This window comes from Lepisosteus oculatus, unplaced genomic scaffold (assembly GCF_040954835.1).
Source record: "Lepisosteus oculatus isolate fLepOcu1 unplaced genomic scaffold, fLepOcu1.hap2 HAP2_SCAFFOLD_60, whole genome shotgun sequence".
In the NCBI taxonomy this organism is placed as follows: domain Eukaryota; kingdom Metazoa; phylum Chordata; class Actinopteri; order Semionotiformes; family Lepisosteidae; genus Lepisosteus; species Lepisosteus oculatus.
The window spans coordinates 116,659-141,392 of record NW_027168149.1 but is presented as its reverse complement, the minus strand read 5'-3'; the positions used below and the strand labels follow the sequence as shown (position 1 = coordinate 141,392).

The window sequence follows — 24,734 nt, the reverse complement described above, 5'->3', positions numbered from 1 at the left end:
CCAGACGGGCTACAGGTAGTGTTGTGAAATACTTCAACACACTGGATCGCAGATTTAGACCCCCTGCACTCTTACTCCTTAAAAACCAAAGAAATGAAGATATGTAGCAATCACATTGTAACAGGGGTGACAGTGACTTAATGCTTATACTAGTGGACTTCTGGTACCTTTAAGGTACGGTGTTCCCTGAAGGGCTCTCAAACCCCGCATTTCAGATGCCTAGCTGATGTGTTACACCTCAGAATCACTTTTAAACCTTACCTCTGGTATCTTTAATCCCTATTGCTCAACGCGAAAACCTTACCTGTGGTGTCTTTAATCCCTATTGCTCAATGCATGGTGAAAGTATTGCATAAATGTGTCGGAAAATGAGCAATGGGCACCTGAGAGACTCATTTGCCTGTTTCACAAATGATCATATTTGACTAGAGATTCTGTTTGGGATTCAGTTGTGCATTCTGACAGCAATCCCTTTCAAAAAAGGATACATTCTGGATGAGGTCAAAGGTGCAGGAACACTGTATTTAGGATGTGTTTGCAGTTATTCTGTGTCTCTAGCTTCAACACAGTTATATATATATATATGCTCACTGATTTTATGGTACATGCCCAGGGCAATAATCATTATGAGGATTTATTTCCAGATGTGCTAGGGGTAGTGTTGTGAAATACTTCAACACACTGGATCGCAGGTTTAAACTCCCTGCACTCTTACTCCTTAAAAACCAACAAATGCAGATATGTAGCAATCATATTGTAGCAGAGTGCATCGTTTCCGGCATAGTATGGCAGGGTGTTTTCCGAGTTATTGCACGGATTGGGCACGCCCGCAAGCCAAGAGCCGCAAGCGATGAGCCCGGAGCTGAACGGGCCCCACTGGCTCGTTTGTAAGGCCAGGTGCATTGCCAACCACGACCGGCAGGGCAGAGGCCTTGAAAGCAGCCTGGGCTCCTGCAGCTGTGCAGCCACGCACTCTGGTTTCTCTTCATTTCGTACAAATCTTTCGCCTTTTGCTAAAGATTTCCGTAGAGAGGAGCATGAATGAGTTCCGTGCAATTTTTGTGCTTCCCTGCCTTCGGGTGGTTGCAGCTGGGCTGGTCAAAGAGAGAAAACAAAACCGCTCACAATCGCTCTTGTTATGGCGATTGTGGTTGTCTGCTCTGCGAGTCCTCGGTCTCTGCCCGTCTGATTGCCGCTCTCTTCTTTGGGGGGCGGGAAGTGTCCGGCCGCAGGGGATCTTGGGACCTCGCTTTGCAAAGCGGCTTCCCAGAGTGCGTCGTTTCCGGCACAGTGTGGCCGGGTGTTTTCCGAGTTATCGCACGGATTGGGCACGCCCGCAAGCCGAGAGCCGCAGGCGATGAGCCCGGAGCTGAACGGACCCCACTGGCTCGTTTGTAAGGCCAGGTGCATTGCCAACCACGACCGGCAGGGCAGAGGCCTTGAAGGTGGCCTGGGCTCCTGAAGCTGTGCAGCCACGCACTCTGGTTTCTATTCATTTCATACAAATCTTTTGCTTTTTACTAAAGATTTCCGTGGAGAGGAGCATGAATGAGTTCCATGCAATTTTTCTGCTTCCCTGCTTTCGGGTGGGGCGCAGCTGGGCTGGTCAAAGAGAGAAAACAAAACCGCTCACAATCGCTCTTGTTATGGCGATTGTGGTTGTCTGCTCTGTGAGTCCTTGGTCTCCGCCTGTCTGATTGGCGCTCTTTTCTTTGGGGGGCGGGAAGTGTCTGCCCCCACTGCCCCTTTCAAGTTTGCTAAAGACCACGTGGATGTTCCAGAGCAACTCCTGGAACAATGTTCTGTGGACAGACGTGACAAAAGCTGAACTTGTTGGTAAATGTGCACAGCGTTATGTTTGGAGATAACAAAACACTGCATACCAACTCCAAAACCTCATCCCACCTGGGAAGCATGGCGGAGGCTGTACGGCTTGCAATCATCTAGGATCACCCAGGATCTCCTGTTTATTAGGCATAATAAACAGGGCCACTGAACTCCACACTGGCCACTGAACCACAGCAGTGGCTTGCTGGCTTGACATCTCCCAAGAAAAATGTTGAAATCGCATGTGGAACAGGAAAATGACCCTCGAGTACGAGGGAAAAAAAAGAAAAAGATCATCTGGAGCGTGCCAACCCATGTCCGGAGCGTGCCAACCCATGTCCGGACAGCCCAGATTCCTCGACGAGGTGGCCGAGTGGTTAAGGCGATGGACTGCTAATCCATTGTGCTCTGCACGCGTGGGTTCGAATCCCATCCTCGTCGCTCCGGTACTAGAGCCGTACACTTTCTAGCGGTGGCTGAACATGGTATAGTAGGCTAACGTTGGCTCTGGGTTGAGACCGTGTTTTCACTTATTTGCAACGCAAACGGAGAAAGCGATTTTTGACAGTCTCTCAGAATCACAGTTTGTCATTCCTCTAGACGTTTATACAGTAGAAGCCTGCTTCGTGGCTTAAATCCAAGCTAAGGAAACGGGTTAGAGGTCTGATGCAGAACTGCAAATTCAATGAACGGGAACACTACAGTACATTGCACTGTATGTGTGAGGAAAGCTGCCCCCTTCTGTCCCTTGTCGACCGAACAGAGGACTGTAAAGGATACCGCCAAGGATGCTGGTTGAAATCCAGCTCCAAAGAAGCCCCTTTGGGTGTTATGTCATCAAAAAGTAAGAACAGCGAATCTCCCTTTGATCAAAAGCGCAACAGAACTGTTTTCCGTGGAGCGGGTTTCAGACCCGTAGACCTGTTTTATTTGTAAGGCAGGGCGCATTCCCAAGCGCGAATCTCCTGTTTTAGAAATGCTTTAATGGGCGTGAAGTGAAAATAAGAAATGGGCTCCAGATGCACATGGAAGCAATCAAGTGTTTCATCCGAGCTGTTTCAAAGACTGCTCAAGAGCTTTCCTTTCACAGAGGCGCAACGATTAATGATGGGGGTGCACCCTTCAATGCGCCTTAGGACTCTAGGGAGTGATTGAGACGATTCGTAGCGTGTGCTCATTTCCCTCTATTCCCCGTGTTGCAGTGGTAGGATGACGTAAATTACTGCTTCGACACGTAATGGCATTATAATCAAGTGCAGGAGCTGAGGGCTTTAGTTTTGTTTCGTTTTCCATGGCGTTTGTAAGCACGCAAATCAAAGGCAATTCCTGCGTCTAACAGGAATGTAAATGCTTTTGAAAGTGCAGTGTGGTGCAGCTTGTAAAATCCTTATCCACATTTGTGGTTTGTTGCTGTTTGTTCTGTCTGCCAAAGCTGCATTTTGACCTCCGGACGGGGAGACTTTATCATTTGAACGTGAAGCCAGCCTTAAACCCTCTGAGGCGTGTCTATCTGCCGGCACGTATTTTGTCAAAGGTATTTATTTTTTTTAACGGAGAGCGACTTTGAAAAGGTTTCCGCAGCCACGTCGCACTCCGTGTTAGATTAAAGGAGGAATGCAGCGATGGCGAACTCGCTGTAGTCGTGGCCGAGTGGTTAAGGCGATGGACTCGAAATCCATTGGGGACTCCCCGCGCAGGTTCGAATCCTGCCGACTACGGCGTCTGCCGCACGTCTCCTTGTGCCTGCGCGGCAAAGGCGAAGTGCTGTTTCTCCTTTCCTGGTACGATAAAAACGCTAAATCGCTTGGCCCCGCTGCCATGGAAATGAGTTCTTCAGATAACCACACATCTTGCGTTCGCACCTCTGGTGTTCTACTTATGCCTTTGAAAACCTAATGAATAAAACTGAAAGAACCGACACAATATGTAGGTGCTCGTAAAGCACGCATTAAAGAACTGTTAACAGCAAGGGTTTCAGTGGGTTAACTGAGGAGAAGGCGTGATCGCTAATTGTTGACTTTTTATTTGGTGTTAGAAACACTCTTACTGTGCATGACGTGCAACAAATGTAGCCACAGAAATTGCATCACGCTTTCATGTATGCTATTGCAGACACCAACGTTGCCTAGATAGAAAACCGAAATAGCCGTGGGTTCGCTTGCTGGTCTGAAGGATCTCTCTTCGAATCTCTATCATTTGTCAATTGAAGTAAAAGGTGCTGCAATCTGATACGTTCAGAATCAAACCCGCAGCTGTTGTTCGACTTTATTTCTTGACTAATTACAACCTTTTACTGTCAAGTTTATTGGTACAACTTGAGCTCTCAGCACCGTACTGAGCCCAGGTGTTTTTCTAAAGCTGTCAGGTGCAGTTCATTTACATGAAGGAAATCTCTTACTGGGTACGATTACAATGCAGTAAGTAGCACAGGCTACTTAGGGAGTAGGCTGATGTGTTTAAAAACAACCAGCGCCAGGCAGGAGTCAAACCTCCAAACTCCTAATCCATAGTCAGACACATTATCCATTGCACCACTGGCCCTGGTGTGACACTGCAGGACTGTAACCCAGTGAGCTTAGCACTGCAACTAGTAAAATATTACCCCCGGTCCATTCTTTTCCAAAAGTGAGAAACACCTGTTTTCTACATTTTGTCTGTTTTAAAACCATATCTCTTTAAACCAAACCAAGAGTTTGTCTTTTGCACTGATATTCTGATTCATTTCGATTTCAAAGAAAAAAAAAACATTACCTTCCAAAGCATCATAAAATTGTCCCTTCCTCCAGACTCTACTTCTCTCTTGTAGTAGTACAGCAGACCTTTCCAGGTGAGCAGATCACAGAGTCCGAAATGAGCTTCCTCCATCAAGCAAAGTACCTGAACATGACTCTGTCATCATAAAAGCGCCCCTGTAATAAAGAAATTCAATCCGAAATCAAGAGGGCAGTTGCCTACTGAAATACAAGAAGTCATAAATTTTAACTTAGCAACACATTAAAGGCTGCATCTATACAAGTACGATTCTAGAAATGCTCACCAGATTACGTTTTAAGAAAGAACTGCGCCTCAGGTTCCGCCGAGATCTTAACTCGGATGGCAGGATTCAGAGTCTGGAGTGTGGAATGATGGCGCACGGAGGGTCCACATACTGTCGATCCCTCAGTGATCTTCCGCGTGTTCAAACCGCCAGCGTGTGACTCCCCTATCCCCCTGACCTCATTGCTCTGCTCTCGCCTCTGTGCAGCTGAGCCCGACTCATGGTAAAGTGGAAAAAAATATGCCCTCAACGTGAGATTTACTCTGGAGTGAGGATAGTTGTTACCTTCTTATCGTTGAAACGGATGTATGTGATGTGGCGACTAGGTTCTTCTCCATTAGCAGGCTTAAGGTTAAAGAAAAAAACATTGCTGACTTCTTTTTTTTTTGCCAGCCGCGAGCGCTGATTAGCGAGGTTTGTATTTCATGTTTTGCAAGTTGCATCCATTTTAAGAAAAACAAGTCGTTCAAGACAGGAAATGAATACTTGCATTTAATTAAGTCTAGACGTATGCGGTTGTCCATAATGACCAGTTCTGTTCGAGAACACAGAACAAAAAAAGGCACCGCTGGGATTCGGACCCAGGACTTTCTGTTTACTAGACAGGCGCTTTAACCAACTAAGCCACGGCGCCCCGGGAGTGCTGTCCTTTTGCAGCCACTTGGACACACCACTCAGACACATCTGCATTCGGTGTGTGCTCCGCCTGCTCGCTGAGCAAGTTGCCACCTTTACATACAATAGCAACATCGACACCAAGAGAAAGGATGACAAATGGCTTTTATCTGGAACTTTTCATGTCCAAGGAGCTCAATGTGCTTTCTGTGTACAACAGGGCCACTGAACTCCACACTGGCCACTGAACCACAGCAGTGGCTTGCTGGCTTGACATCTCCCAAGGAAAATGTTGAAATCGCATGTGGAACAGGAAAATGACCCTCGAGTATGAGGGAAAAAAAAGAAAAAGATCAACTGGAGTGCGCCAACCCATGTCAGGACAGCCCAGTTTCCTAGACGAGGTGGCCGAGTGGTTACTGTATGCTGAGTCTAAAGACAGTTTCACCCATTTTCTGATTGCTCGGTTCTGTACCAGTGCAGACATGTCAAACAGTGAATGGCTGTACCTCTATTGTATCCGTGCTCAATGAATGAAATCGGTAACAAATGAATATATGTCTAGTTATACGAAAAACGAGTGGTTTATCGACTCATCTTCATTTGCAGATTTAGAGGCAGCTTCGATATTCGTTTTACAGACGGGTTTTTTTTTTTGAATATGGGTCACACACATGCCACAGCAACAAAACATCTCTAGAGATGAGGCTATAGATCACCTTTCCATCCTGCAGGTTTTCCTCCCAAAGCCTACGGCACCAACGGCGAACCCTGCTGGCCGGGAGAGGAAAAGCTTACAGCACCTGGTATTCCCAGGCAGTCTCCCATCCAAGTACTAACCAGGCCCGACGCTACTTAGCTTCCAAGATCAGACGAGATCGGGCGTGTTCAGGGTGGTGTGGCCGTAAGCGAAAGCCCAGCCCCTGACTCGCTACTTGAAGCTGTGTGTGGCGGGGGTTCCGTGCCCCCCGAGCGGGACTGAAGGATCGTTCGTGTGCAACTCTTTGGAAAGGAGCTGCTTTCCAAATCGCATTGCGTGCCTGGATGTTGGCGAATGCGCTCCCTTGTGTTGGCTCGTCCCGCACTGGAGGAGGACAAACAATCTGCACGGAGGAGCACCAGGCAAGTCTTCACCAGACAAAAACCTCCAGTGCACAGCACTCTGGAAACATTTCGGGGATTTCGCGTTTTTATTTCAGCACGTAAAGCGCACCGGTCCAACACGTCGGCCGGGCGCGCGGCGCCTCTGCCCTCTTGTGGCCTTGCGGCGTCAGAGCAAGAGGCTCCTTCTCGCTGCCCTTCCGCTGTGTTGCAGGGCCCCGAGAGGGAACCCGGAGCGCGCACTTTGTGGGGGGCGGGGGACCGCGTTCGCGCTCTGCCCCCGGTCTCTTGCGCGAGTACTAAATCTCACGGACAGGGGGGCCTCGTCATTGATTGTTACAGGTGAGACGGGGATTAGGAGGAGACCCCGACTGATGGGTAAAGGGGAGCACTAACACCAGAGGGACACCCCCGGCGTCTCTTTTTGAGAGACGCCCTGGGGTTTCCTAATGGCCAAGGAGGGTCGGGACCTCGGTTTGACGCCTCCCCCGAAGGACGGCGCCTGTTTGTGCAGCAGAGTGTCGCCATCAGGAGGCTGGGGCGTAAGAGAGCCACACAGCCCGCAGGGTGAGCGCTCCCTACTGGTCCCAGTCACACCTCTTGCAGGAGCAGCAGCAACCGGAGCTTTTCCGGGGTGGAATCTCCCATCCGGGTGCTGGCCAGGCTCACACCTGCTGGGCTGCCCCGGGGGTGAGCCCAGTCGAGAGTCGCAGGGCCAGATCTAGTCACCGGGGAGAAACGATACAAGTGAAGGATTGCTCGGCTCTCGGCACTTGAAAAGACCGACAAATGTCTCGTTCCCGCCGGAGCTGAATGTACCCGCATGTGTGGTGTCGTCTTCTTCCCCCGCCCCGCTGTGTTTGCTGTATTGTCTCTGAAGCCGGCCCCCCCGAGACGAGACGGGCTGTTCCTGTGCCCCAATTAACACTTTACAGGTGCCATTCCCTGGCATTGTGGCCATTGTCGGTGCTCACACGCGATAAGATAAGGCGGAGGAGAGTGGGGCATGCCCAGCGGCAGACATTCAAGGAGGGGGCAGTGCAAGGTGAGGTGAGGTGCGACACGCCGGAGCCCCGACGCAGCTAATGCGGAGCACTTGTTGGACTGGCATCGAAAGGACGTGTGCGCACGGAGCGAGCCTTCCCTGCGGCGGAGCGCGGGAACTTTCTCCCCCCCTCCCGCTGCAGGAGTTGTGTGCACTGCAGCGGTGCCGAGAGAAAAGCACAGAAGGCAGCAGGCTCTGGAGAGCAGGTTAGAGACGGAGCCTTGTGGGCAGGCGAGCAGGCCCGTTTTTTGGAAATTGCTGAAAAGGTTTGTTCGGTGTGTGGCAGGCGCACGTCGCGAGCTTGCGTGGCGATCTGCCGGTCTGGAGTTATGCAAATGAGGCCGAATTGCATCCACATGCTGCGAATGCGCAACGGCGACTGCAGATGTGTAGGAAACGGCGCGCTCGTTTTCTCGTTTTGCCCACACTTTTGAGTGTTAGTGTGGCGTGTGAGTGTGTGAAAGAGTGGGCCCAGCAGGAGGCGGTGGCGTGCGGGGCGAGGAGGTGGCCTAGGCTGCGCGATTTGTGCTGTGGGTGCGGGCCGCTTGCAGGGGCCTGTTTAACTCATACTTACCTGGCAGGGGAGATACCTTGATCAAGAAGGAGGTTCACCCAGGGCGAGGCTCGGCCATTGCACTCCGGCTGTGCTGACCCCTGCAAATTCCCAAAATGTGGGAATCTCGACTGCATAATTTCTGGTAGTGGGGGACTGCGTTCGCGCTCTCCCCTGATGTGCTTGGTCCAAAATCAGATACGGGAGGGTTAGGACACCACGAGCTGCGTGGCTGCGGAAGGATCCCGGTTCGACAGGAGTGGACGCCGCTGCTGGTTCTCGCTGGCTTTTAGTTAGGGGTCCGGAGAAGCATCTCAAGCTAGTTCCACTACTCCTTCCGGACGTTCATTCCCTTTTCAAAGTCAGTCGTTTTGCTGTAGTCTGCGTTCTTTAGGCTGATTATCGAGGTTAGCCTTTATTTGGTCATGGGGGGCCTCGGTACTGTATGCTGAGTCTAAAGACAGTTTCACCCGTTTTCTGATTGCTCGGTTCTGTACCAGTGCAGACATGTCAAACAGTGAATGGCTGTACCTCTATTGTATCCGTGCTCAATGAATGAAATCGGTAACAAATGAATATATGTCTACTTATACGAAAAACGAGTGGTTTATCGACTCATATTCATTTGCAGATTTAGAGGCAGCTTCGATATTCGTTTTACAGACGGGTTTTTTTTTTGAACATGGGTCACACACATGCCACAGCAACAAAACATCTCTAGAGATGAGGCTATAGATCACCTTTCCATCCTGCAGGTTTTCCTCCCAAAGCCTACGGCACCAACGGCGACCCCTGCTGGCCGGGAGAGGAAAAGCTTACAGCACCTGGTATTCCCAGGCAGTCCCCCATCCAAGTACTAACCAGGCCCAACGCTGCTTAGCTTCCGAGATCAGACGAGATGGGGTGTGTTCAGGGTGGTGTGGCCGTAAACGAAAGCCCCGGCGCCTGACTCGCTACTTGAAGCTGTGTGTGGCGGGGGTTCCGTGCCCCCCGAGCGGGACTGAAGGATCGTTCGTGTGCAACTCTTTGGAAAGGAGCTGCTTTCCAAATCGCATTGCGTGCCTGGATGTTGGCGAATGCGCTCCCTTGTGTTGGCTCGTCCCGCACTGGAGGAGGACAAACAATCTGCACAGAGGAGCACCAGGCAAGTCTTCAGTGCACAACACTCTGGAAACATTTCGGGGCTGTCGCGTGTTTATTTCAGCACGTAAAGCGCACCGGTCCAACACGTCGGCCGGGCGCGCGGCGCCTCCGCCCTGTTGCTGCCCCTGCAGCTGCTTCACTTTTCCCTTTAGTTGCCATCGATTTTTTTGTAGTGCTATACATATACGATTGAGGTATCTTAGAGTTCTCCTTCGAAGACCCAGCACTCTCTTTTCTTTTCCCAGTGTTACTCATATCGGACTTTTTAAACCTAAAAAAAAATCGTTTTTTTTTCTTTCAATTAAAACTGAAGTTTAAACAACTAGTGTTAAGTCCTTATTTTTCTGTAGTCAAAAAAAGCAAAAATTAACATTCAGGTCATGAAAAACTCAAAAAAACTCCCCAACCACTAAACTTTACCTCCCACCTGAGCGCCATCTTGAACGCCCCTACCACCAGAGAATGCTCACGATTTCGGAAGCTGTCTCCGGGACGTGCTGATTCCACACATCCTGAATAAATCATGATATTGTTAGTTGCTGTAGCTAGACGTTCAAATGAGTTTCATGGCCAGATGGACTGTTTCCTCCAGCGGTATAATATTGCAGTGAGACAGCACGATGCCTGCAAGACTATGTCATGCTAAACGCCACAGATTGTGTTTGTCCGTTCGTGTCAGTCGTCCCGCAGCCACGGGAAGTGGGACACAAACATGCTGCAATGCTTTCAAGACGTTAGGATTTGTTTGTGCAACATCCAAGAAGAGTACTTGTGGCTTGAATGTGAACTGTACGTGCCCGCCCCCTTTCCTCTGTAGTGCATGAGTTCCTCCCGGCATGCCCTTCGTCATTGTTCTGTCATCTTGTATTTAAAGGGTTGTATTTCTGCTGCTGAAAATAAGCAACGGTTTTCTCACAACGCCCTTTGTTCCCAACGGAGCCCTTGTCTGTCATGAAATTCTTCAAAACCTCAAGCTAGAAGAAGAAGAAGACGACAAATATGAAGCGTTATAGCAACGACATGCCATGAGACGATCGATAACGATATCCATAGGATCCCCGCGGTTGCCTGGCAACTGTCAGCTTTGCGCAGTGGCAGTATCGTAGCCTGTGAGGTTTAGCCGAGGCGCGATTATTGCTAGTTGAAAACTTTTCCCAATACCCCGCTTCCGCCGGTTTGCAATACAATCGGCGAAAGCAATTTTTGACAGTCTTGTCAGAGACTGAGCAAGGTGTTTAAAGACAGATTTGGTCACGGTGATATCATGGTAGAAAGAAACGAGCTTGTTACGTGTCAACAGGAACGCTCTTTAGCTCTTTCAGCTTTATGCAGAGAACAGCGTCTGTCGAGATTACTTTTGTGTCAGCGCGAAACGCCGTGTGCTGTCAGTATGATTTCATATTGCTCGTAGCGGCGCCTGGCTTTGGTCTGTCAAACGTTAGGTTGCGCTTCTTCATGCTGCATCGTCGGCATGAGTGGAGCATTTTAAACGTCTGTACTTACTGCGCCCCATAAGAAATCGTTTGTCCCCATTCAAAAGAGATTGTGCGATGTCCTGCAGCGTTCGCAAAGCAAACCTTTGACAGTTTGAAAAGAGGAATTTATTCTGCTTCCTGTGCGTGCAGTAGTTACAAAGTTGAACGTCTTTACACGATCTGCTGCAGTTTTCAGTGGGTGGGCTTTGTCAAATGGCTTGGAAAAACGCACTGTGTTTCGGCTCGGGAAACATCATGAGCAGTGTCCTGCATGTTTTCTGTGTATAGCTGTCTTTTAACGCATACAGAATTCATTCGAAATCATTGATTTCTCCAATTAACAAGGGTCCCTTTTTGAACCTGCCAGAAGCATTCTTTCAATGTAACAGATTTACTCCGGGGAAGGGCAGCATGACATTGAGAGTAGCTCAAGCTTTCAGCACCTTTATCTGACTGCATGTATGCAGACGCTGCTCAGAATCCCCTGTAAGATTCTCCTTCAATTCCGTTTTGCAGTGCTTTAGCTCTTTCAAAAGGCTTCGCTTTGCTAGTCACAATCCAAGGCTCATGACAGCATTTGAAAACATTCGCAACTGCGTTGGCCGGGAATCGAACCTGGGTTAACTGCTTTGAAGGCAGCTATGCGCAACACTGGCTCGCTCCAGAATAAATCTCACGTCGTGGGCATATTTTTTTCCATTTTACCGTGAGTCGGGCTCAGCTGCACAGAGGAGAGAGCAGAGCAATGAGGTCACGGGGACAGGGGAGTCACACGCTGGCGGTTTGAATACGCGGAAGATCACTGAGGGATCCACAGTATATGGACCCTCCGTGCGCCATCAGTCCGCACTCCGGACTCTGAATCCTGCCATCCGAGTTAAGATCTCGGCGGAACCTGAGGCGCAGTTCCTTCTTAAAACGTAATTTGGTGAGCATTTCTAGAATCGTATTTGTATAGATGCAGCCTTTAATGTGTTGCTAGGTTAAAATTGATGACTTCTTGTATTTCAGTAGGCAACTGCCCTCTTGATTTCGGATTTAATTTCTTTATTACAGGGGCGCTTTTATGAAGACAGAGTCATGTTCAGGTACTTTGCTTGATGGAGGAAGCTCATTTCAGACTCTGTGATCTGCTCACCTGGAAAGGTCTGCTATACTACTACAAGAGAGAAGTAGAGTCTGGAAGAAGGGACAATTTTATGATGCTTTGGAAGATAATGTTTTTTTTTTCTTATACTGAAAATGAAAGGTAGTTGTTTCTATATGGACTCAGTCTTTGGAATTTGTATATTTATATATTTCAGTGAACCCTCAGCCATTCCTTCTGTATTGTAATTCAATTTCTCTTTTAAAATTCCTTCCCCACTTCTAGGACCTGCAGTTGCTGAACTCCACAATGGCTTCTATTGGAAAGTCTGTGACTGAGACCAAGTAAGTGTTCATTTTTTTATGAAACCATTATTTATTTAGGAGCAATGAGCAATTCTTATATAAATGCAATAAAATCATTATGCTCAAACTATGAGAGAGAAAATTAAGGATAATTTAAGAAATCAGTCTTAGCTTGTTTCTATACACAGATGGTATTATTTATTTTCAAAGGAAACCCGCGCGGATTCCCCTGGTGTGCAAGATGTACCTGAATACTCTTGATCAGCTTCCTGCTCACTTGAAGAGGGCGTGTATGAAGCACGCCACGGCAGAAAAGATCAGGATGGCCTCTCAACAGGCGAGGGAGGACATGATGAATCACCTGAAGAACGGGGTCATCGTGGATTACCACAGAATAGAGATCGTGTCTGGTGAGGCAAACAGGATAGTGGTTGTAAGACTGCTAGAGTCCTTGGGCCTTTTTGTACATGGGAAGCCTGAAGACACATTGGCAAGGTGAGATATTTTTAATCTGTAAGGCTTCTGTAGTTTCTTTTTGAAATCATTGTTACAACATATTATGTAAAAGCATGTTGAAAAGAAATCTACCTGCATTCCAGCGGCCCTGAGCAAGAGGCCGCTGTCCAGGAGGAAGAGATGCCAGAGGCTGCTCTAGAAACTGAAACAGAAGCGGATAAGGAAGGGGAAGATGTGAGCTCTGAAGAACTCTATCAGCAGTAAGACTTTTTTATTTTTCAGATGTATCTATTTTTTACTAAAATTCTAATTTGTCTTATAGGTATAAAATGTTTAAACCGGAGTTTTATATCCTTACAGGCCCTGAGTAGTTAAAAAGTATCAGCAGGCCGGAAGAGAGTGGCCCAAGCTGGACTCTATAGAAAGCACTCCCTGGATGCTCCTCTCCTGATTGGATTCAAACAGTACCTTACCAAGGATCTGGGAGTGGCAAATTATTCTCAGGAGGTATTTATTTTTTAAAGGCATTTAAAATTAAGCAATGGTATCTTCATTGTAAATGTTTTTATTTCTTAGCTTAAAATTCACCCATGTGAAATGATGTCAGCCATAAACATCATGACTTTTGTCTGTCAAAATATATTATATAATATATTTCCTACCTGAATCTATTCTACTTAAATTATTACATTATACACAATTTGAGTTCATTTTAAAAAGTAAAAGGTAATGAAAGGAATGCATTTTCATAAGAAAGATAATACCGATATGCATGTGATAATCTTCCTTATATCATGTAGTGCATCATTTGGACACTTTGTGGGCTTCAAATACAAAGAAAATCATGTTCTATGGTACAAGATAAATACAAAACTTAAGCTTCTTTATAAAGCATAAGCAATCATTTATTACATCGCTTCTTGAATTAAATCTTTTGACAAGAGGTAAGACTTCTGTTACATTTAAACCCATGTTTAGCTGTGTTTTTTAGATTTAACTGAACCAATTTCTGTGTGTGATAATGTCCTTGAATTCTGACAACATCACACTAAATTACATGATATAAAACAGCTAATGTTTCTAGAGATAAAGTTTCTGAGATGCTTCTAATTACTTTTTATTACCAGGGACAGTTTAATTCACCTTGTACAGTACTGTAAGACCAAGATACTTTTTTTAAAAGTTATTTAACATTTTATAGAACTTTGTCTACTATGGCAACATGATGTGCTTGGTGAAACTTGGAAAAATACTGCTTGGCCACTTATCTTAAGATAAAGATAGGATAAAGGTTTATCTTTTGCACCTACCTGACCCCCAGGGAAGGCCAATGCTTTCTAAGTTGATGGTTCCCTACAGTAGACTGTACTTTAATTTCAAAGGTAATGTATATTGACCCAAATCAGTTTTGGAATCCAATCTACTGACGAGATGGAGCACATCCTTTTTTCAGGATTTTAGCATCATACGTTTGGTATATTTAGTCCCTAATGCTGAAAGAAATGATCATAGAACATTTGGACACTTTGTGGGCTTGAAATACAAAGCAAATCATGTTCTATGGTACAAGATAAATACAAAACTTAAGCTTTTATTTTAATTAGATTTGTTTATAAAGCATAAGCAATCATTTATTACATTAATATATGTGAAAATAACATTTTAGCATCATACGTTTAGTATATTTAGTCCCTAATGCTGAAAGAAATGATCATAGAACATGACATCTAACCTTACCTGCGGTGTTTTTAATCCCTATTGCTCAATGCACGGTGAAAGCATTCCATACATGTGTCTGACAATGAGGAATGGGCCCCTGAGACAGTCATTTGCCTGTTTCACAAATGATCGTATTTTACTAGAGATTCTGTTTGGGATTCAGATGTGCATTCGGACAGCAATCCCTTTCAAGGATTGATACGTTCTGGATGAGGTCAAAGGTGCTGGAACACTGTATTTAGGATGTGTTTGCAGAGACTGTGTGTCTCCTGCTTCAACGCAGTGATAAACAGATGTGCTCCTTTAATTTATTGGTACATGCCCAGGGCAGTAAGCAGTCTGAGGATTTATTTCCAGATGGCATAGAGCAGTGAAGCAGTGAAGTAGTGCAAAACACTGGATCATTATATTATTAGAATCTATTCTACTTAAATTATTACATTATACTCAATTTGAGTTCATTTTAAAAAGTAAAAGGTAATGAAAGGAATGCATTTTCATAAGAAAGATAATACCGATATGCATGTGATAATCTTCCTTATATCATGTAGTGCGTCATTTGGACGCTTTGTGGGCTTGAAATACAAAGAAAATCATGTTCTATGGTACAAGATAAATACAAAACTTAAGCTTTTATTATAATTAGATTTGTTTATAAAGCATAAGCAATCATTTATTACATTAATATATGTGAAAATAACATTTTAGCATCATATGTTTAGTATATTTAGTCCCTAATGCCGAAAGAAATGATCATTTGTTTAACATGCACGGGTCTGTCTCAAAGGATGCAATACTCCTGAAGGGTCTCAAACCCTACATTTCGGATGCCTCGCTGTATCCCTCACATGTGGCACCTCAGAATGACTTCTAACCTTACCTGTGGTGTATTCAGTCCCTATTGCTCAATGCACGGTGTACATACTGCATACATGTGTCTTGAGAATGAGGAATGGGCCCCTGAGACAGTCATTTGCCTGTTTCACAAACAGGGACCTGGACCTAGACCTGGCCCGTACAGGGCTCAAACCCGCGACCTTGGCATTATTAGCACCACGCTCTAACCAACTGAGCTAACCGGCCTCACGACAGTGCTCCTCTCTGTGCTGCAAAAAATCAAACTCAGGGAATTTCTTTTGTCCTCCTTTGAATAGAAAGCCGTGTAATTCAGTGTACGGGCTTTCTCGTGCAGTTTCATGGTTCTTGTAACCCAAATCCTACACTGGCCTGAAGTGCCCCCCCATTTCACAGCATTTTTCAGCTGATTTAAAATGTACCTAAAGGAGAAGCATTATTGAAGACAATCAATTACCAAGAGCTTTTGTCAAAGGTTTTGGTGGTCATTTTGAATGACCACAGAGCGCTGTGACCTCGGTTTTACATCTCATCCAAAAGACAGCGCCCTTTTACAACACAGCATCTCCGTCACTATACTGGGGCATTGGGACCCGCACAGACCTCAGGGTGAGCGCCCCCCCGCCGGCACCATTAACACCGCTTCCAGCTGGAAGCTTTGTTTTTCCCTGTAGCTCATCCTTATCCAGGTACTGACCTGGCTCACACCTGCTTAGCTTCAGTGGGTTTTTAGTTGGAAGTTGCAAGGGGATGCAAGTGATGGAGCCGCTCGCTGCAAAAGCCACTGCATTGGCCGGGAATTGAACCCGAGCCTCCCGCGTGGCAGGCGAGAATTCTACCACTGAACCACCAATGCTCAGTGCCTGGGCCTTCAAAAAAGACGCTTTTTTGGTGCTCTGTGCAAAACGCGTCGACATCTGCTTCCAGCTGCAAAATGCCATTTGCGGACGCTGAAGAACTTATTTCCAAGGCAGCAGGTACAAGCGATTGGGCGTTTTAAAACCACCAGGAACAGCAAAGAGGCGCGCTTCTTTGCTTGTGCCGAAACACACCGACTGAAGGCGGACAACGTAGTCGACAGGATTGGAACCTGTGCGGGGAGGCCCCAATGGATTTCTAGTCCATTGCCTTAACCACTCAGCCACGACTACAGCAAGCCCCACCGCCGCTGCGTTCTTGCTACAATCTTACCTGGATCGCGAGGCGCCGGCGGAAGCCTATTTCAAAGTCGTTCTCCGTTTCATAAAAAACATTTCCAAAATACAAGCCTTGCAGACAGACACGCCTCAGAGGACTTAAGGGTGGCTTCATGTCGGAATGATAAAGTCTCCCCGTCCGGACATGAAAATGCCACTTTGTTACACACAAAAAAAGAATCAACAACAGAGAAATGCCCACAAGCATTTGAAAAGCCGCACCACGTCGCACTTGAAATAGCTCTTACATTAGTGGTAGACACAGGAATCGTCTTTTTATTTACGCTCTTACCAACGCGATGGAAAGCAAAACAAAGCAAAGCAGAGCAAAACAAAACGAACAAACGAAAACCCTCACGTCCCGCACTTCCATATAACGCTGTTACGTGCCCAAGCGGTATTGTACGTCATCCTAGCACTGCACCCCGGGTCGTACGGTATATGGGAACGAGCACACGCCACGAATCGTCTCGAATCACTCCCTACAGCTGTAAGGCGCCTTGAAGCGTGCACCCCCAACATTCTTCTTTGCGCATCTGTGAAAGGTAAACTCTTGAGCAAACTCTGAACCAGCTCTAAGGAAACTAATCCGATTAGACGTTACTTTGACTCATCCTTTAAGGGACCCTTGTTAATTGGAGAAATCAATGATTTCGAATTAATTCTGTATGCGTTAAAAGAGCTATACACAGAAAACATGCAGGACACTGCTCATGATGTTTCCCGAGCCGAAACACAGTGCGTTTTTCCAAACCATTTGACAAAGCCCGCCCACTGAAAACTGCAGCAGATCGTGTAAAGGCGTTCAACTTTGTAACTACTGCACGCACAGGAAGCAGAATAAATTCCTCTTTTCAAACTGTCAAAGGTTTGCTGCAGGACATCGCACAATCTCTTTTGAATGGGGACAAACGATTTCTTATGGGGCGCAGTAAGTACAGACGTTTAAAAAGCTCCACTCATGCCGACGATGCAGCATGAAGAAGCGCAACCTAACGTTTGACAGACAAAAGCCAGGCGCCGCTACGAGCAATATGAAATCAAACTGACAGCACACGGCGTTTCGCGCTGACTAAAAATGATCTCGACAGACGATGTTCTCTGCATAACGCTGAAAGAGCTAAAGAGCGTTTCTGTTGAGACGTAACCCATTGGGCAAAAGACGTATAATATACGTCTATTAAACGCATATCTTAGACGTCTAAATGTGGTCTACAATTCGTCTAGAATGAAATTCTAATATACGTCTAAAGTTAAACGTCAATTATACGTCTATATTTAGACGTTCATTATACATAAATGGTTGGAGTTCTATTATACGGATAAATTTAGAGGACTATTATACATATATGGTTGGAGTTCCGGATAACTTTAGAGGTCTATTATACGTATATGGTTAGAGGTCTATTATAGGGATAACATTAGAGGTCTATTATACGTATATGGGTAGAGGTCTATTATACATCAAAGATAGATTTTATAGGTGTAGAAACAAGTAAAACAAGCCAATGATTAGGTTTAGAAATGTATTCTGAAAATACACATTCACACCTGAAACATATGTATTTCAAATTATACATTGTATACAATCAATCAACAATCAACATATGGGCAATAATCATAAAAAACACAACTAGTCTTAAACTTCAGCTTCAAATTCTGGTAACATGGCAATATACAGTATAGTAATGACAAACACAAAACTAATTACATTAACACACTAACTCAAAACCACATTTTGATTCAGATATACATTTTAAAATGTACAACTTCTATATTTCCAAGAAAAAAATATTACATAAAATATAAAATATTACAATGGAAGTTAAGACGATTTTTGTCCACTATTTGCAAACCCTGTCTAATTGTCCTAACAGTTAGAACCAAAAACCTATTATTTTCAGAGTCCAGATCTCTTGGCCCCCTGCCTTGCATATGCATTCTTCAAGTAACACATTGCGTGCTCCTTTATTTCTTTTTCTGTTGATGTAGGGTGGGACTTCAGCACCGCAGCTAGGAGAAAATTATATAATATTACTTCCCAAATAATTGATGATTAATATCTTCTTTAGTATAATCTAAAAAATGAACGGTTTACTAAGCTCAAAGCTGAAATAAATGTATAAAATTTGGCTTGCATCATAGCAGTTGAGCAATAAAGTCTGTCCTAATTAAAGAGTACCCAAAGTTTGAAAGTACAACATAGAATAAGAATAAGAGAAACGGCAAAACGATTTTGTGTCATCTTCCCCATTCACACTATTTTATGTGCCATTTTTTTGCTTATTCACATACTATTTTAATCAAAATAATATTAAGAAAGATCTGTATGTATTCAGATAGTATTATTATTGTTCATACTTACTCGTCAAAAGAGGATTGCTGAGATATTTTCGGATATACTTCTACGTTTGAAAAACGTGTCCAAAATGGTGACCAACGAATACTAGCAATGCATTGTGGTATATAACCGGAAAATATGCTGGGTTCGATATTTTCTCAACGTATGCGTTTATTAATGTTGTCGATATTATGGTTGAAATTTAACATTGATAATACATCGCTGCTATGAGCTGATGTGCAATTTTAACGCATGCAATAAGTAAGGATCGGTCACTGTTGTATGGTATTATATATAATGACATTATGGAATAGGATGGGGACAGGCCTGGCATCACGGGGGGAGGGGGGAATGTCGCCCCTTCAGTTTTGGGCAAAAAGTTTTACCTAACTTAATTTGCACCCTAAAAAAATAGTTGTACTTTGTCAATGGTCAGACAACACTAAATGACACGAACAGTCACTCAGTCTGTTTGATGGGCAGGAGGGCTATCCGTCCAGGAACTGCACATATTATTGAGTGTCAACATTACGATCCTGTTTGCTCAGGTGGACCGATTCCTTGCAGTAGTTTATCATTATACTTAAAATCGTTATATAACTAGGACTAGTTATAGCAGTCTGTGCTTTCTGTTGGTTTTACAACATTTTTTTCTTAACGATTCAGAACGTCCATGTAGCTGCAAAAATGAACGCTTATGGTACTTTTCGCTCCAGGCAATACAAACCTTGAGAGTGACGAAAAATGTGAAACTGAACTTCATCGCAAATACCAGATTGCTAGTCGTTATCTTCTATCATGAAGCACTAATCAATGGTATAGCTGCGAGATTTCATTTGGGTAGCTGCACCGTACAGCTCCGTTTCAACCGAAATATCACTCCCCCCTCAGAATTTCAGACGCCCCCCTACAGATTTTTCCTCGGGCACCGCGCACTGATGGGGGACTTTTGTCAAGAAAATAAAAATAGAAACTCTATAGGCACTCAAACATTTTACTGTTTTTTTTCAGGCAGGTGGCAAGACCCCCTCAGCAAAACCCTTGTATGCCAAGCTGTGGGCATTGATTCGTCGAATATACGTATATTTACGGCGAAATTACGGCTATACGTATATATACGTCGCCTCGACGTATAATCAACGTCGAATTGCAACCGTAAAATCGACGACATGAATAAACGCATATATAACGTCGAAAAAACATCTAACACAGTGCCTGAGGCTTTTTACTGTATGTATCGTGTGTGCCGCAAGTAGGAGTATACGGCACTCTGCACAGTGTACGAAGTAAATTATTTTCGCAGTAATTAATTTATTATATTTACTATATTTATTATACACGTGTAAATTAATTGCTGCGAAAATAATTTACTTCGTACACTGTGCAGAGTGCCGTATACTCCTAGTTGCGGCACACACGATACATACAGTAAAAAGCCTCAGGCACTGTGTTAGATGTGTTTTCGACGTTATATATGCGTTTGTTAATGTCGTCAATTTTACGGTTGCAATTCGACGTTGATTATACTTCGAGGCGACGTATATATACGTATAGCCGTAATTTCACCGTAAATATACGTATATTCGACGAATCAATGCCCACTGGGAACAAGCTCGCTTCTTTCTACCATGATGTCACCATGACCAAATCTGTCTTTAAACACCTTGCTCAGTCTCTAACGAGACTGTCAAAAATTGCTTTCGCCGATTGTATTGCAAACCGGCGGAAGCGGGATATTGGGAAAAGTTTTCAACTAGCAATAATCCCGCCTCGGCTAAACCTCACAGGCTACGATACTGCCACTGCGCAAAGCTGACGGTTGCCAGGCAACCGCGGGGATCCTATGGAAATCGTTATCAATTGTCTCATGGCATGTCGTTGCTGTAACGCTTCATATTTGTCGTCTTCTTCTAGCTTGAGGTTTTGAAGAATTTCATGACAGACAAGGGCTCCGTTGGGAACAAAGAAAGCCGTTGATTCTTTTCAGCAGCAGAAATACAACCCTTTAAATACAAGATGACAGAACAATGACGAAGGGCATGCTGGGAGGAACTCATGCACTACAGAGGAAAGGGGGCGGGCACGTACAGTTCACATTCAAGCCACAAGTACTCTTCTCGGATGTTGCACAAACAAATCCTAACGTCTTGAAAGCATTGCGGCATGTTTGTGTCCCACTTCCCGTGGCTGCAGGATGACTGACATGAACGGACAAACACAATCTGTGGCGTTTAGCGTGACATAGTCTTGCAGGCATCGTGCTGTCTCACTGCAATACTATACCGCTGGAGGAAACAGTCCATCTGGCCATGAAACTCATTTGAACGTCTAGCTACAGCAACTAACAATATCATGATTTATTCAGGATGTGTGGAATCAGCACGTCCCGGAGACAGCTTCCGAAATCGTGAGCATTCTCTGGTGGTAGGGGCGTTCAAGATGGCGCTCAGGTGGGAGGTAAAGTTTAGTGGTTGAGGATTTTTTTTTGAGTTTTTCATGACCTGAATGTTAATTTTTGCTTTTTTTGACTACAGAAAAATAAGGACTTAACACTACTTGTTTAAACTTCAGTTATAATTGAAAGAAAAAAAAACGATTTTTTTTAGGTTTAAGAATTTCGATATGAGTAACACTGGGAAAAGAAAAGAGAGTGCTGGGTCTTCGAAGGAGAAGTCTAAGAAACCTCAATCGTATATGTATAGCACTACAAGAAAATTGATGGCAACTAAAGGGAAAAGTGAAGCAGCTGGAGGGGACGTGGAAAGAGTGCTGGAGATGCGCTCGTACGCGAGCGTTCGCAGCCCAAGTGAGACTCAGCTGCCAGAGGAAGAGCCGGAGTCCCTGCCCAGCACACCTGTGAAAACCCCGGCAGCCAAGAGAGGAAGGGGCGACCTGACGCTGGAGGAGCTCCAGACCAACATCTTCAACATGATGGCACAGAGCTTGGGTGAGCTGAAGGAAATGATTCGATCTAATACAGTCGCAATCGAAAGTCTTAAAAAGTCCATGGACTGTGTGTTTAAAGAGGTTGAAGACTTAAAGAGTGAAGTAAAAGTTCTTAAACAAGTAAATACCAAACAAGAAAAGCATATTAAAGAACTTGAATTGAAAGTGAACGATGTAGATAGATACCGTCGATGATGGAATTTAAAATTATTTGGAGTTAAAGAGGAACGTGATAAGGACCTTGTTGCAACAGTGAAGGGTATCTGTAAAAGGACCCTGCCGGACCAGGAGGACGTAATATCGGCCATTGACTTTGTTCACAGGCTCGGGAGAGCGAACATGTCTGGGCAAGTGCGCCCCAGATCGATTATAATACAGTTCACCAAGAGGACGGCGAGGGACATGCTGTGGCGAGCGGCGAGGGGGAATGAGTATTTGAATGGGAACAAACTGAGGTTTGCAGAGGACCTGTCTGGCGCGGACAGGAGCACCAGGAACCAGCTGTGGCCCCAGGTTGAAGCTGCCAGAAGAGAGGGGAGGAGAGCCTACTTTGTGGGAGCGAGGGCCTTTGTGGACGGGAAGGAGATTTGCTCCCAGTGACTGCTCAGTTAATGATTATGTTTGGTTATATTTGTTATACCAGTATATACTAGTGTTTCTTTAGTGTTAGTTTGGAATGGTGTAGTTAAGTGTTAAGGACTGTTATAGTTCTGGTTCTTTGAAAAACTCAATAGTTTAGACAGTCTTAGAGTTAGTTATTTGCTTTTGTGTATGTCTTTTTCATGAATGCCAGAGGTACTCGAAATGTTGTTAAAAGAAAAACTGTGTGCTGAGTTTTATTTTTTACAGGAAACGCATGCATGTTGAAACTAAAGTTTATAAATAATTGAGAAATATTAAAGCAAGGAAAATATGATACGTGTAAAATATACAATTTGATCACATAATTACTTAATTACCTCTGGTAGTTAAATGCTTTTTTCTGCTGCGTTTTTTTTCTCTTGTACATGACTCTGATCCTCTTGTTGTATTTGTATTTGTAAATTCTGTTTAATAAAAAAAATTAAAAAAGCATTCTCTGGTGGTGTCCTGCAGGCTTCCTGTGGGTGTGCGTTGGTGGTATAGTGGTGAGCATAGCTGCCTTCCAAGCAGTTGACCCGGGTTCGATTCCCGGCCAACGCAGTGGCGAATGTTTTCAAATGCTGTCATGAGCCTTGGATTGTGACTAGCAAAGCGAAGTCTTTTGAAAGAGCTAAAGCACTGAAAAACGGAATTGAGGGAGAATCTTACAGGGGATTCTGAGCGGTGTCTGCATACACGCAGTCCGATACGGGTGCTGAAAGCTTGAGCTACTCTCAATGTCATGCTGCCTTTCCCCGGAGTAAATCTGTTACATTGAAAGAATGCTTCTGGCAGGTTCAAAAAGGGACCCTTGTTAATTGGAGAAATCAATGATTTCGAATGAATTCTGTATGCGTTAAAAGACAGCTATACACAGAAAACATGCAGGACACTGCTCATGATGTTTCCCGAGCCGAAACACAGTGCGTTTTTTCAAGCCATCTGACAAAGCCCGCCCACTGAAAACTGCAGCAGATCGTGTAAAGACGTTCAACTTTGTAACTACTGCACGCACAGGAAGCAGAATAAATTCCTCTTTTCAAACTGTCAAAGGTTTGCTTTACGAACGCCGCAGGACATTGCACAATCTCTTTTGAACAGGGACAAACGATTTCTTATGGGGCGCAGTAAGTACTGTTACTGTCACTGCTCGATACCGACGTTGGCCTACTATACCATGTTCAGCCACTGCTAGAAAATGTACGGCTCTAGCACCGGAGCAAACAACAGGAGGGCCGATGTCGAACAGGCACACGTGTCAGACATGGAGAGCAATGAGAATGGGATTCAAACCCATGCCTGCAGAGCACAATGGATTAGTAGTCCATCACCTTAACCACTCAGCCACCTTGTTGACGAAACTGGGCTGTCCGGACATGGGTTGGCGCGCTCCAGATGATCTTTTTCTTTTTTTCCCCACGTACTCGAGGGTCATTTTCCTGTTCCACATGTGATTTCAACATTTTCCTTGGGAGATGTCAAGCCAGCAAGCCACTGCTGTGGTTCAGTGGCCAGTGTGGAGTTCAGTGGCCCTGTTGTACACAGAAAGCACATTGAGCTCCTTGGACATGAAAAGTTCCAGATAAAAGCCATTTGTCATCCTTTCTCTTGGTGTCGATGTTGCTATTGTATGTAAAGGTGGCAACTTGCTCAGCGAGCAGGCGGAGCACACACCGAATGCAGATGTGTCTGAGTGGTGTGTCCAAGTGGCTGCAAAAGGACAACACTCCCGGGGTGCCGTGGCTTAGTTGGTTAAAGCGCCTGTCTAGTAAACAGGAGATCCCAGCCTACGGCTAAACTTAATCAAATGCAAGTATTCATTTCCTGTCTTTAACGCGACTTGTTTTTCTTAAAATGGATGCAACTTGCAAAACATGAAATACAAGCCTTGCTAATCAGCGCTAGCGGCTGGCAAAAAAAAGGAGTCAGCTATTTTTTTTTCTTTAACCTTAACCCTGCTAACGGAGAAGAGTTAAACGACCGAGTCTATGCAGCTTAAACGGTGCGCAAGTCGGGTTCTTAGCTGAAAGGGTGGTAAATCACGCTCACCCCAGTCCTTAATCTTTTAAAGAGGATACAAAATTGAACCTAGTCGCCACATCACATACATCCTGTTAAATGATAAAAAGGTAACATCTATCCTCGCTCCAGAGTAAATCTCACGTTGAGGGCATCTTTTTTTTCACTTTACCGTGAGTCGGGCTCGGCTGCACAGAGGAGAGAGCAGAGCAATGAGGTCACAGGGACAGGGGAGTCACACGCTGGCGGTTTGAATACGCGGAAGATCACTGAGGGATCCACAGTATGTGGACCCTCCGTTCGCCATCAGTCCACACTCCGGACTCTGAATCCTGCCATCCGAGTTAAGATCTCGGCGGAACCTGAGGCGCAGTTCCTTCTTAAAACGTAATC

At 45.1% G+C, this 24,734-nt stretch overlaps 13 non-coding genes across 13 annotated transcripts; 7 read left to right on the top strand and 6 right to left on the bottom strand.

Moving 5' to 3' along the window:
* Positions 1-969: 969 nt before the first annotated feature.
* Positions 970-1,083, top strand: LOC138231514 (U5 spliceosomal RNA). The gene has a single exon (XR_011186765.1). It is a non-coding gene; the product is annotated as a U5 spliceosomal RNA (small nuclear RNA).
* A 393-nt stretch (positions 1,084-1,476) lies between these two features.
* LOC138231512 (U5 spliceosomal RNA) lies at positions 1,477-1,590 on the top strand. The gene has a single exon (XR_011186763.1). It is a non-coding gene; the product is annotated as a U5 spliceosomal RNA (small nuclear RNA).
* Positions 1,591-2,186: 596 nt separating this feature from the next.
* Positions 2,187-2,268, top strand: trnas-gcu (transfer RNA serine (anticodon GCU)). The gene has a single exon. It is a non-coding gene; the product is annotated as a tRNA-Ser (tRNA).
* Positions 2,269-3,463: 1,195 nt separating this feature from the next.
* Positions 3,464-3,545, top strand: trnas-cga (transfer RNA serine (anticodon CGA)). The gene has a single exon. It is a non-coding gene; the product is annotated as a tRNA-Ser (tRNA).
* A 1,879-nt stretch (positions 3,546-5,424) lies between these two features.
* Positions 5,425-5,498, bottom strand: trnat-agu (transfer RNA threonine (anticodon AGU)). The gene has a single exon. It is a non-coding gene; the product is annotated as a tRNA-Thr (tRNA).
* A 772-nt stretch (positions 5,499-6,270) lies between these two features.
* LOC138231529 (5S ribosomal RNA) lies at positions 6,271-6,389 on the bottom strand. The gene has a single exon (XR_011186777.1). It is a non-coding gene; the product is annotated as a 5S ribosomal RNA (ribosomal RNA).
* A 1,802-nt stretch (positions 6,390-8,191) lies between these two features.
* On the top strand, positions 8,192-8,355 carry LOC138231551 (U1 spliceosomal RNA). Its single transcript, XR_011186798.1, has one exon. It is a non-coding gene; the product is annotated as a U1 spliceosomal RNA (small nuclear RNA).
* A 635-nt stretch (positions 8,356-8,990) lies between these two features.
* On the bottom strand, positions 8,991-9,109 carry LOC138231530 (5S ribosomal RNA). Its single transcript, XR_011186778.1, has one exon. It is a non-coding gene; the product is annotated as a 5S ribosomal RNA (ribosomal RNA).
* A 1,292-nt stretch (positions 9,110-10,401) lies between these two features.
* LOC138231421 (U4 spliceosomal RNA) lies at positions 10,402-10,543 on the top strand. Its single transcript, XR_011186674.1, has one exon. It is a non-coding gene; the product is annotated as a U4 spliceosomal RNA (small nuclear RNA).
* Positions 10,544-16,003: 5,460 nt separating this feature from the next.
* Positions 16,004-16,074, bottom strand: trnag-gcc (transfer RNA glycine (anticodon GCC)). The gene has a single exon. It is a non-coding gene; the product is annotated as a tRNA-Gly (tRNA).
* A 4,353-nt stretch (positions 16,075-20,427) lies between these two features.
* LOC138231434 (U4 spliceosomal RNA) lies at positions 20,428-20,569 on the bottom strand. Its single transcript, XR_011186686.1, has one exon. It is a non-coding gene; the product is annotated as a U4 spliceosomal RNA (small nuclear RNA).
* Positions 20,570-22,811: 2,242 nt separating this feature from the next.
* On the top strand, positions 22,812-22,883 carry trnag-ucc (transfer RNA glycine (anticodon UCC)). The gene has a single exon. It is a non-coding gene; the product is annotated as a tRNA-Gly (tRNA).
* A 711-nt stretch (positions 22,884-23,594) lies between these two features.
* trnas-acu (transfer RNA serine (anticodon ACU)) lies at positions 23,595-23,676 on the bottom strand. The gene has a single exon. It is a non-coding gene; the product is annotated as a tRNA-Ser (tRNA).
* Positions 23,677-24,734: the final 1,058 nt, after the last annotated feature.